We start from the raw sequence: 13,098 nt of genomic DNA, 5'->3' as shown, positions 1-13,098 counted from the left end.
CTATCTAAAGATAGAATAATCAATTTATACAATGACTAACTAGAAGATTTCACCTTATATATATAACTGTAAAATACATATTTGTATGTTTAGTGTTAGAGAAAATGTGCATATTTTCTGATCAAAACGTCTGCCCCCATTGCTGTGAACGTCTCACAGAGCTCTAGCTTGGCTTCCTGAACTCTTCTTTCATCTCATATTACTCTTGTCTGGCTATTTTTTTGTTATTTAACTACGCAAGTCAGTTATGAACAAATTCTTATTTTACAATGACGGCCTACCCCAGCCAAACCCTCCCGTAATAACTCGGACAATGCTAGGCCAAATGTGTGCCTCCCTATGGGACTCATGATCAGGGCCGGTTCTGATACAGCCCGGGATCAAACCAGGGTCTGTAGTGACGCCTCTAGCACTGAGATGCAGTGCCTTAGACCAGTGCCTTAGACTTGGGTGTCTTAGACAAACAGAAAGTGTTTTTTGTTTAAATTCTATGAATTGTTTTAGATGAATGGCTATAAATTGATTTCTGAATGTGCTAACTGCTGTGCTACAGGGTAAAGATTGCAGGCATGTGCTTTGTCAGTGGCTAGGGTTCAGCCAGGAATTGATGGACAGTCGTAAGAGCAAATTAAATGGTAGGAGGGACATTCCAGCTTCACGTCATTTCAGATTTCACATCCTACATCACACAGACTCAGAAAATATACAACTGTGTCGCTGGAAACCTGGGCTATTGCTCAATGCAAGCCACTTCGATCTACGGTGTCCACAGATCAAATTATAAGCAAAAATGTGGGTTGAAACCAGTACCAAAACCACGCAGGTCACCCAACATAATGCCACAGATGTCTCATGTTTTGAGGGAGCATGCAATTGACATACTGACTGCTGACTGCAGGAATGTCCACCAAAGCAGGTGCCAGAGAATTTAATGTTAATTTGTCCACCATAAGCCACCTCCAATGTTGTTTTAGAGAATTTGGTAGTATGTCGAACTGGCCTCACAACCGCAGACCATGTGTATGGCGTTGTGTGAGCGAGAGGTTTGCTGATATCAATGTTGTGAACAGGGTGGCAGTGTGGTTATGGTATGGGCAGGCAGGCATGGACAATTTGAATGCACAGAGATACAGTGACAAGGTCCTAAGGCCCATTCTCGTGCCATTCATCCGCCACCATCATCTCATGTTTCAGCATGATAATGCACAGCCCCATGTTACAGGATCTGTACACAATTCCTGGAAGCTGAAAATGTCCCAGTTCTTCCATTGCCTGCACACTCATCCAACATGTCACCCCTTGAGCATGTTTTGGATGCTCTGGATCCAGTTCCCTCCAATATCCAACATCACACAGTCATTGATGAGGAGTGGGACGTAATTTCACAGGACACAATGAACAGCCTGGTCAACTCTATGCGAAGGAGATGTGTTGCGCTGCATGAGGCAAATGGTGGCCACACCAGATACGGACTAATTTTCTGATCCACACACCTACCTTTTAAAGGTATCTGTGACCAGCAGATGCATATCTGTATTCCCAGTCACGTGAACTCCATAGATAATGGCATAATATATTTTTTTTATTGACTGATTTCCTTATATGAACTGTAATTTTTTTTAAACTGTTGCATGTTGTGTTTATATTTTTGTTCAGTGTATTTACTAGGCTATTAGATCCAATTAAATGAGAGATTCGCATGTTAATTTGTTGTATGGCTCCTTCGGGAATATGAAACCATCACAGCCAGAAAAGAGGAGGAATATATTCTGGAATGGTTATGAAAATAAAATAGTAAAAAGATTCCTATTTCTAATGATACGATTCCGATGTCTAATTATTTTAGATTCTAAAAATAAAACACATAGATTTTCGCTCTTCTCACTAATGGCAAATGGTTGCATTCTTGTGAATAAGCTTTTCATCAAATGTCCCATTTGCACAAAATACTTACTTGCCAGCTTGCAATACAATTTTCAAGCACTAGAAAATGTGCGCATGCATGGTCTAAAGTTTGCGGGGAGGTCAGCACATTCTCACGTCAAGTTACATTTTTATAAATGCCTGCTTTTGGGGTGTATTTTGTACGTAAGCACGGTTGAACTCTGTGTCCATACTGACTAAAGAGAATGTGTTTTACTATTTTCCTTCCGTTTTCATTATTTCCCTCCAAAGGCATTCTAAAAAAATCACATTTGTAAAAAGCATTGTCTTTGGAGTTGTGAATCATAGTCAACGCTACAATTGACCTAATGTGATGTGGTTGGAAAGGCCTCCCATATAGACCGCTATGCCTCACCCATATATAATAAATATGTGAAGAATGTATTCTCCCCATTATTCTCCTTCATCTCCTCCGCCTAGCTAATTATAGACACGCTGGCTGTTCAATTGCATAGGCCATAATAGTTTTCTGCTCTCTCGACTTCAGATCAGACATTTTCCTCTAGGCCTTTCCGCCTGCCTCAGCCCTAGCGCGCCATAGGAGAGAACATCCTCCGAATAAGACCGGAGTTAGCTGGAATGCTTTGACGTCAGTAGCAGGCCAACCCAGGCCAGCGCTCAGAGCGGATCAGACGGAGGTGAATGCACGAATAGGCTAGCCTACTGCAGAGAGACGCACTCACATCGAGCATCCCTGTTGCCTCGTCATTTGCGGAGACATCGGGGCACGCAAACACTACACACCTGGCACAGTCAATACAACAGGGCGAGGGGAAAATATTGTGTAATAGCGTTATTAAGATTTTAACACATCAAGTAGGCTAGTATTCTTGGTATAGAAAGAAGTGCATTGCTGTTTACAGTGGTGGGTCGCTCCACTAGCCTCAAGGATAACGCATTCTCCTAACAATGGTAAGTCTTTTTTGTATTTTTATATTTAAGCTAACTATATTCCCACTCTTAGCTATTTAAGAATTATCTATTTTGGCTATAATGTTATTGTCAGATTTCGGTGCCAGATGTGAACGACAAGTCTATGTTTATGCATTTCATCAGATGCGTAGGCTAGTCAGTATATGTGTATTTTACGAACTCGGGACTGCGAACTCAGGACTGATTGCGGAGTGGAAGTTTAACGTTACCAGTCGAAATTAAAGCAAGTGTTTACGATGGGCTGTTATAGCTTACTGCTGGTATTCATGTCCATGTGGAGACTAGAATGATCATAATTTGTACTTTGATAACTAGATATATGCGCTGGCAGCTTTTACATAAAATTATACCGACTAACTTATGATCCATCCTCTCCAATACCGCTGTCATACAAAACTTTCACAATGCTTTAAAATACATTTAAAGATATGTTTATGTTAATGATATATATTTGTGTAACTGTTTGGTAAGGATATCTTAATTCATTAAAGGTCCAATGCAGCCGTTTTCATTGCAATATTATAACATTTATGGTTAACAGTTTAAGTACCTTACTGTGATTCTTTTCAATTAAAATGATCGAAAAGACACAAAAATAGCTTCTTAGCCAAGAAAAATTTCTCAAGCAAGAATTTTGCTAGCATTGTCTGGGAGTGGTCTGAGTGAGGAGGGGAAAACTGAAAACAATCTGTTATTGGCAGAGTGGTTTGGGACTCTCTTTCTTATTGGTCTATTCATTCATATACCGCCTGGTGATGTCACCGGGCTAGCCAATACTCCATCCCACCAAAACAGACATTTCACAATTTTCACAATTTCACAGGATAATTCCAACCTTGTAGTGTGGAAATATATATATTGTAACGACCCTGGGTTTATAAGCGTGGATATCGACTCTGCAGCTCGAGCATGCTTTTGGGGCACAGTCGATAGCGCTCTGGACTTTGGATTAGAAGGTTGAGAATTCAAGACCTGCTCCCTGCCTGTTTCATTACAATATATATACAACACACAAAATCACGTTTTTGACTGCACTGGGCCATGAATGGGACATGATGATAATGATTGTAGTACAGGGGATGATGAGTAAAATTATTGTGAGACCAAGTCTTAAGTTTACCCATTTGTTCTGTGTGTGGTGTCCTTTGTTAGGGAGTAGCAAGTTTGGTGGCATCTCACAGTGCAGTGTGTGATCACTCCCCATCTCTCATAACTCTGTAGGCTATTGTTCGTTACTGTAACAAACGAGCTGGTTCCTGGCCTGCACCTTGTCTTTCTATTGCCTTGCCATCCCCAGGGAGCACGGGCCAACTCTGAGTCATCACCGGACTGCCAACCAGATAGGAAGATAGAGAGCAAGGGGGAGAGGAGAGAGGGAGAGAGATGGAAAGGGTGGAGGAGAATACAAATGGGGTGATTGAATAGCAGAGAAAAGTCAAAGTGAACTAACAGAGTGTGTGTGTATATATAGCCAGCGTGCATGTGAGTGTGTGTGAGACAATGTATACGTGTGTACAGTACATGTGACTGCTTGTAACTCTCCATACTTTATTCTGAGCAGGACGGGACAGTGTCCCCTGGGTCAGAGAGGAGAGAGCAGGCAGGTCACAGGAGAAGCATGCAGCTACAGACACAACTCACTCAACCCTGTACTTCTCCTCCAATATAATTACAATTCTATTAAAATTCCTATTAATATTAACATGCTGTTCCATACAAAGAGAGAGACAGAAGAAATGGAGGAGTTAAATATGTGATAAGAGTTTAAATGCTGGAAATGAGTGTGGAATTGAATTATCTGTGTGATAATGACTGAATTAAGAATTCAGAAGAGAGAGTGCTCTCTCAAGTCTCTCTGCTCCCCTATTCTCACGGTGACCTCACCATTTTGAATATTGCATGATGGGAACAAGTGAGATGAGATCCTACATAAGGAAACCCCACTCCTTTCCTCCATCACCCACAACCCCTCCCTCCTCTTTCCCCATCACTATCCTCATTCCATTACCCTCCTCCCTCCCCTTTCCTCCTTCCATCCTGATCTACTTCTCCTTTGATAAGAGACAGAAATGTTATTTATTTATTTGATTTTATATATTTGATTTAACCTCTATTTAACTAGGCAAGTCAGTTAAGAACACATTCTTATTTACAATGACGGCCTACCACGGCCAAACCCGGACGACGCTGGGCCAATTGTGCGCCGCCCTATGGGACTCCCAATCACGGCCGATGTGATTCAGCTTGGAGTAATTTTTTAAAATAAATGTATTTATTTCACCTTTATTTAACCAGGTAGGCCAGTTGAGAGCAAGTTCTCATTTACAACTGTGACCTGTCCAAGATAAAGCAAAGCAGTGCGACAAAAACAACAACACAGAGTTACACATAAACAAATGTACAGTCAATAACACAATAGAAAAATCTATGTACAGTGTGTGCAAATGTAGAAGAGTAGAGAGGTAAGACAATAAATAGGCCATAGAGGTGAAATAATTACAATTTAGCATTAACACTGGAGTGATAGATGTGCAGATGATGATGTGCAAGTAGAGATACTGGGGTGCAAAAGAGCAAGAGGATAAGTAACAATATGGGGATGAGGTAGTTGGGTGTGCTATTTATAGATTGGCTGTGAACAGGGATAGTGATCGGTAAGGTGCTCTTACAGCTGATGCTTAAAGTTAGAGAATGAGATATAAGACTCCAACTTCAGTGATTTTTTGCAATTCGTTCCAGTCATTGGCAGCAGAGAACTAGAAGGAAAGGCGGCCAAAGGAAGTTTTGGCTTTGGGAATGACCAGTGAAATGTACCTGCTGGAGCACGTGCTACGTGTGGGTGTTGCTATGGTGACCAGTGAGCTGAGATAAGGTGGGACTTTACCTTGCAAAGACTTATAGATGACCTGAAGCCAGTGGGTTTGGCAACGAATAAGTAGTGAGGGCCAGGCAATAAGAGCATACAGGTCGCAGTGGTGGGTAGTACTTTGGCTTTGGTGACAAAACGGATGGCACTGTGATAGACTACATCCAGTTTGGTGAGTAGAGTGTTGGAGGCTATTTTCTAAATGACATCGCTGAAGTCGAGGATCGGTAGGATAGTCAGTTTTACGAGGGTATGTTTGGCAGCATGAGTGAAGGATGCTTTGTTGCGAAATAGGAAGCCGATTCTAGATTTAATTTTGGATTGGAAATGCTTAATGTGAGTCTGGAAGGAGAGTTTACAGTCTAACCAGACACCTAGGTATTTGTAGTTGTCCACGTATTCTAAGTCAGAACCCTCCAGAGTAGTGATGCTAGTTGGGCGGGAGGGTGCGGGCAGCAATCGGTTGAAGAGCATGCACTTAGTTTTACTTGCTTTTAAAAGCAGTTGGAGGCCACGGAAGGAGTGTTGTATGGCATTGAAGCTAGTTTGGAGGTTTGTTAGCACAGTGTCCAATGAAGGGCCAGATGTATACAGAATGGTGTCATCTGCGTAGAGGTGGATCATAGAATCACCAGCAGCAAGAGCGACATGATTGATATATACAGAGAAAAGAGTCGGCCTAAGAATTTAACCCTGTGGCATCCCCATAGAGACTGCCTGAGGTTCGGATAACAGGCCCTCCGATTTGACACACTGAACTCTATCAGAGAAGTAGTTGGTGGACCAGGCGAGGCAGTCCTTTGAGAAGCCAAGGCTATTTAGTCTGCCAATAAGAATGTGGTGATTGACAAAGTCGAAAGCCTTGGCCAGGTTGATGAACACTGATGCACAGTAATGTCTCTTATCGTTGGCGGTTATGATATCGTTTAGGACCTTGAGCGTGGCTGAGGTGCACCCATGACCAGCTCTGAAACCAGATTGCATAGCGGAGAAGGTACAGTGGGATTCAAAATGGTCAGTAATATGTTTGTTCACTTGGCATTCGAATACCTTAGAAAGGCAGGGTAGGATAGATTTAGGTCTGTAGCAGTTTGGTCTAGGGTGTCTCCCCCTTTGAAGAGGGGGATGACCGTGGCAGCTTTCCAATCTTTGAGAATCTCAGACGATACGAAAGAGAGATTAAATGGGCTAATAATAGGTGTTGAAACAATTTTGGCAGATCATTTTAGAAAGAGGGGGTCCAGATTGTCTAGCCCGGCTGATTTGTCGGGGTACAGATTTTGCAGCTCTTTCAGAACATCAGCTATCTGGATTTGGGTGAAGGAGAAATGGGGTAGGCTTGGGCGAGTTGCTGTGGGGGGTCCAGAGCTGTTGATCGGGGTAGGGGTAGCCAGGTGGAAAGCATGGCCAGCCGTAGAAAAATGCTTAATTCTCAATTCTCAACAAATGATAGCACCTGGGGAATGGGAGAGGTGCTGGGTACTGCAGGGCCTGGGTTAACCTCTACATCACCAGAGGGGCAGAGGAGGAGTAGGATAAGGGTACGGCTAAATGCTATAAGAACTGGTCATCTAGTGTGTTTGGTACAGAGAGTAAAAGGAGCAAATTTCTGGGCGCGGAAGAATAGATACAAGGCATAATGTACAGACAAGGGTATGGTAGGATGTGAGTACATTGGAGGTAAACCTAGGCATTGAGTGACGATGAGAGAGGTTTTGTCTCTCGAGGCACCATTTAAGCCAGGTGAGTTCACCACATGTTTGGGGGGTGGAACAAAAGGGCTAGCTAAGGCATATTGAGCAGGGCTGGAGGATTTACAGTGGAATAAGATAGTAATCACTAACCAAAACAGCAATAGACAAGGCATATTGACATTTGGGAGAGGCATGTGTAGCTGAGTGATCATAGGGTCCAGTGAGTAGCTAGCTAAGCTGGACACAGCGAGTCAGACAGCTAGCATGCTGGGGCTAGCAGGCTAGCAGATGGGCATCCGGGGGACGTCGCAACAGAAGAGCCTGTTGGGTGGGGCGGGTTGCAGGGAAGTATGTTCAATCCATAGATGGAAATTGAGATTAAAAATATAAAAAATATATCGAAAATATTTACGAAGAAAAAAATATATACACAGGACAAGACAAAACAGACGTCCATCTGGGTAGAAGCTGTTCAGGGTCCTGTTGGTTCCAGACTTGGTGCATCGGTACCACATGCCGTGCAGTAGCATAGATTGTTTCTATGACTTGGGGGGTTGGGTCTTTGACAATTTTTTGAGCCTTCCTCTGACACCACCAGGTAGAGAGGTCCTGGATGGCACGGAGCTTGGCCCCAGTGATGTACTGGGCCGTACACACTTCCGTCTGTGGCTCTCACACTCTAAAATGTGCAGTTTTGTCACACAACACAATGCAACAATTATTTCAAGTTTTGAGGAGTGTGCAATTGCCATTCTGACTACAGGAATGTACACCAGAGCTGTTGCCAGAGAATTGAATGTTAATTTCTCTACCATAAGCCGCCTCCAACGTTGTTTTAGAGAATTTGGTAGTACGTCCTCTGACCTCACAACCGCAGACCACGTTCAAGCATGGTGGTGGCTGCATCATGTTATGGGTATGCTTGTCATCGGCAAGGACTTGGGAGTTTTTTTATAATAAAAAGAAAAGGAATAGAACTAAGCACAGGCACAATCCTAGAGGAAAACCTAGTTCTGTCTGCTTTCCAACAGACACTGGGAGACAAATTCTCCTTTCAGCAGGACAATAACCTAAAACACAAAGCCAAATACACACTTGAGTTGGTCGGCTTGAAAATCTATGGCAAGACTTGAACATGTCTGTCTAGCAATGATCAACAGCCAACTTTAAGATTTTTTTAAGAATAATGTGCAAATTTTGTACAATCAAGGCATGCAAAGCTCTTAGAGACTTACCCAGAATGACTCTGTCACACCCTGACCATAGTTTGCTTTGTATGTTTCTATGTTTTGGTTGGTCAGGGTGTGATCTGAGTGGGCATTCTATGTTACATGTCTAGTTTGTCCAGTTCTATGTTTGGCCTGATATGGTTCTCAATCAGAGGCAGGTGTTCGTCATTGTCTCTGATTGGGAACCATATTTAGGTAGCCTGGGTTTCACTGTGTGTTTGTGGGTGATTGTCCTATGTGTCGTTATTCCTGTCTATGCGTTAGTTTTCACTAGTATAGGCTGTTTCGGTTTTCGTTACGTTTATTGTTTTGTAGTGTTTGTATTTAGATTCGTGTTTCGTTTGTTGAATAAACATCGCAATCTACACGCTGCATTTTGGTCCGACTCTCCTTCTCACGAAGAAAGAAAGAAAACCGTTACAGAATCACCCACCACCAACGGACCAAGCAGCGTGTCAACAGGCAGGAACAGCAGCGAAAGGAGGAATGGACATGGGAGGACGTTATGGACAGCAGGAGTATGGACTATACTACTTGGGAGGAGATAGACAGGTGGGCGGCCGACCCAGGGAGAGTGCCGGAGCCCGCCTGGGATTCGCTGGAGCAGTGCGAGGAAGGTTATCGTAGAATGGAGTTGGCGAAGCAAGCACGGCGGCGCGCAAGGAAGCCCGGGAGTCAGCCCCAAAAATTTCTTGGGGTGGGGGGCTAACAGGGAGTATGGCTACGCCAGGTAGGAGACCTGCGCAAACTCCCTGTGCTTACCGGGGGGCTAGAGACAGGACAGGCACCGTGTTATGCAGTGGTGCGCACGGTGTCTCCAGTGCGGGTGCATAGCCCGGTGCGGTATATTCCAGCTCCGCGTGTCGGCCGGGCTAGATTGAGCGTCGAGCCTAATGCCATGAAGCCGGCTCTACGCAGCTGGTCCCCAGTGCGTCTCCTTGGGCCGGCTTACATGGCACCAGCCTTGCGCTCGGTGTCTCCGGTTCGCCTGCATAGCCCAGTGCGGGCTATTCCACCTCGCCGCACTGGCAGGGCGACCGTGAGCGTTCAACCAGGTAAGGTTGGGCAGGCTCGGTGCTCAAGAGCTCCAGTGCGCCTGCACGGTCCGGTCTTTCCAGTACCACCTCCACGCCCCAGCCCTCCGGTAGCAGCTCCCCGCACCAGGCTTCCTGTGCGTGTCCTCGGCCCAGTACCACCAGTGCCAGCACCACGCATCAGGCCTACAGTGCGCCTCGCCTGTCCAGCGCTGCCGGAGCCTTCCTCCTCTCCAGCGCTGTCGGAGTCTCCCGCCTGGCTAGCGCTGTTAGAGCCTTCCTCCTCTACAGCGCTGCCCGAGTCTCCCGCCTGTTCAGAACTGCCAGTCTGCAAGGAGCTGCCAGTCTGCAAGGAGCTGCCAGTCTGCAAGGAGCTGCCAGTCTGCAAGGAGCTGCCAGTCTGCAAGGAGCTGCCAGTCTGCATAGAGCTGCCAGAGCTGCCAGTCTGCAGGATGCCGCCAAAGCTGCCAGTCTGCAAGGAGCCGCCAGAGCTGCCAGTCTGCAGGGAGCCGCCAGAGCTGCCAGTCAGCCAGACTCTTCCAGATCTGCCAGTCAACCAGACTCTTCCAGATCTGCCAGTCTACCAGACTCTTCCAGATCTGCCAATCAGCCAGACTCTTCCAGAACTGCCAGTCGGCCAGGATCCGCCAGTCGGCCAGTATCTGCCAGATCTGCCAGTCAGCCAGGATCTGCCAGTCAGCCAGGATCTGCTAGATCCAACTACCTGCCTGGGCTTCCTCTCAGTGCTGAGCTTCCTCTCAGTGCTGAGCTACCCATCAGTCCCGAGCTACTTCTGTCCCGAGCTGCCCCTCTGTCCCGAGCTGCCCCTCTGTCCCGAGCTGTCATTAAGGAGGGTAACCTATCTAGGGACGCTAAGGAGGTGGACTAAGACTATTATGGAGTGGGGTCCACGTCCAGCGCCAGAGCCGCCACCGTGGACAGATGCCCACCCAGACCCTCCCCTATAGGTTCAGGTTTTGCGGCCGGAGTCCGCACCTTGGGGGGGGGGGGGGGGGGGGGGGGGGGGTACTGTCACACCCTGACCATAGTTTGCTTTGTATGTTTCTATGTTTTGGTTGGTCAGGGTGTGATCTGAGTGGGCATTCTATGTTACATGTCTAGTTTGTCCAGTTCTATGTTCGGCCTGATATGGTTCTCAATCAGAGGCAGGTGTTCGTCATTGTCTCTGATTGGGAACCATATTTAGGTAGCCTGGGTTTCACTGTGTGTTTGTGGGTGATTGTCCTATGTGTCGTTATTCCTGTCTATGCGTTAGTTTTCACTAGTATAGGCTGTTTCGGTTTTCGTTACGTTTATTGTTTTGTAGTGTTTGTATTTAGATTCGTGTTTCGTTTGTTGAATAAACATGGATCGCAATCTACACGCTGCATTTTGGTCCGACTCTCCTTCTCACCAAGAAAATCGTTACAGACTCACAGCTGCAATTTCTGCCAAAGGTCAAGACATATTAGTGTTTTCTTTTTCATGTAATTTTTTAAATTTTTTTACAGATGTTTGATTTTTTTCTCCCACTTTGACATTGCAGTTAATGTTGTGTAGATCGTTGACAAAGAATGACAATTACATCCATTTCAATCCCACTTTGTAACAAAATGTGAAGAAGAAAATGATGCGTGTGAAGACTTCCTGAAGGCACTGTATATCATCCATGTTCAGCCACGATTCCGAGTAACATAGGATATTACAGTTCTTCCGGTCCCGTTGATAGGATAGTCTTGAACGGAGCGTGTCCAGTTTATTCTCCAGTGGTTGTATGTACGCCAATAGAATGCAGGGTAGAGGCGGTTTATTCCCTCGCCAACGTAGTTTCTCCAGAGTGCACGCACTTCGGCTTCACTTACTGTACGCTGGTTCTTTCTTCTCTGAGTTTTGGGGATTAGGACCTAGTCCGGGGTGAGCAGTATGTCCTGCACTTCCGACTCATTGATGTAGAAATCTTCATCCAAAGATCGTTGTTATAATGTCCAGAAGCTCTATTCGGTCATAAGAAATGATGGTGGAAACAATATGTAGAAAATAGCTACGATCAATGCAAAAAAACCACCCAAAATAGCAGAATTGATAAGGAGCACGTTAAACAACCGCTACCCAATCAAGCGCCATGTCTCGTGTGTGCATGTTTGCGCGTGCGTGTGTGGCAGTGGATTTGTCCATATCCACTCTGGTCCTTGTGTTAAGTGCAGTACCTCTATTGCTTGTTTGTCTGGTATGTTCACCTAGGTACAATGTGTTCTCAGCCTTTCTGCTCAGCTAGCACCAGGCACCAGAAGAATAGATATTCTCACTCATTTTCTCAAGATGTTAGCAAACAAACATGCGAAGTTTGCTGAAATCCTGATGCTTTAGCATTGTTTATTAATGTTTGTGTGCATGTGCCTGTGAGTGTGTATGTGCATGAGAGAAATATACAGTATGTGTTGTCAGTGTGTGTGTCTGTGTGTTTATAACAGTGAAAGTCATCTCCACAGCGGAAGCCTGGTCCCTGTTTGAACACTATCAGAAGGAAACAGGGTTGTTTCCTCCCTGCTCCCTATAGGACCCAGCGGTCTCACACTGTGCTGTTTTAGGCCTGTTCTGCTTTGGTAGCTGACAAGAGAGGCAGTGAAAGCCACAGTGAATAGGAGTGTGGCATTCTCTTTCAGTCTCTGTTCTCTTTCCCTTTCTCATCTCTCCCCACTGTCTATCTCTTTCTCACATCTCTCTTCTATTTTACAGTCTACCACTGCACAGCTTGTGCACTGAACCTTGTTTAGCATAACTGCTGCTGTTTCTCTCAAATGGAAACATAAAAGCTCTATCCCAAGAACAGATCCTGAGGAAAGTCCTATCTTGCGAAGTCCTATACACAAAACATGTGTGTGTGTGTGACTGTGTGCATTTGAATGCAGAAGTGTGAGTTAGACTTTCTGTGTATATACTACTAGGGTATGTATACATAGTTCAACTAACAATGATTGATTCCCAGAATGTTTCAGGTAGATTGTGTGCATTACATCACCTGAACAACTTGTTAATAGGCTGAGGCCCAGACAAAGCCCAGGCCCAGACAAAATAAGTGGACATGAGTTGACGCACTGTGCTGAACAATTAGCTGGCGTTTTTACAGACATTTTACAATCCTTGCCAGACCAGCAAAACGTGCCAGTATTGTGGAAAAACGCAATAATTATACCCATTACTAAAGCATCTAATCCCTCTGTGCTGAATGACAACTGCCCTGTTGCCTTGACATCCTTAGTAATGAAAATTGTGAAAAGTCAGCGCCACCCAGAAGCTCCTCGACCCATTTCAGCTTGCCTATCAGCCCAGCAGAGGAGTTGATGATGCCATTCTTATGCTCCTCAACATGGTCTATAGACATCTAGAGGCCGCTAAAT

The 13,098-nt window shown here is 45.1% G+C and overlaps 1 protein-coding gene across 1 annotated transcript in view; it reads left to right on the top strand.

Annotated features, from left to right (window-relative positions):
* Positions 1 to 2,517: 2,517 nt before the first annotated feature.
* LOC110513500 (SNF-related serine/threonine-protein kinase) overlaps positions 2,518 to 13,098 on the top strand; it is a 54,961-nt gene continuing 44,380 nt past the window's right edge. Inside the window, exon 1 of the mRNA XM_021593323.2 lies at positions 2,518 to 2,856. The gene's annotated coding sequence lies outside the window, so the exon portion shown is untranslated. The remainder of the gene's footprint in view (positions 2,857 to 13,098) is intronic.

Source organism: Oncorhynchus mykiss, chromosome 1 (genome assembly GCF_013265735.2).
Source record: "Oncorhynchus mykiss isolate Arlee chromosome 1, USDA_OmykA_1.1, whole genome shotgun sequence".
In the NCBI taxonomy this organism is placed as follows: Eukaryota; Metazoa; Chordata; class Actinopteri; order Salmoniformes; family Salmonidae; genus Oncorhynchus; species Oncorhynchus mykiss.
Note: the sequence above shows the minus strand (reverse complement) of the source record. Positions and strands in the feature narration are given on the sequence as shown.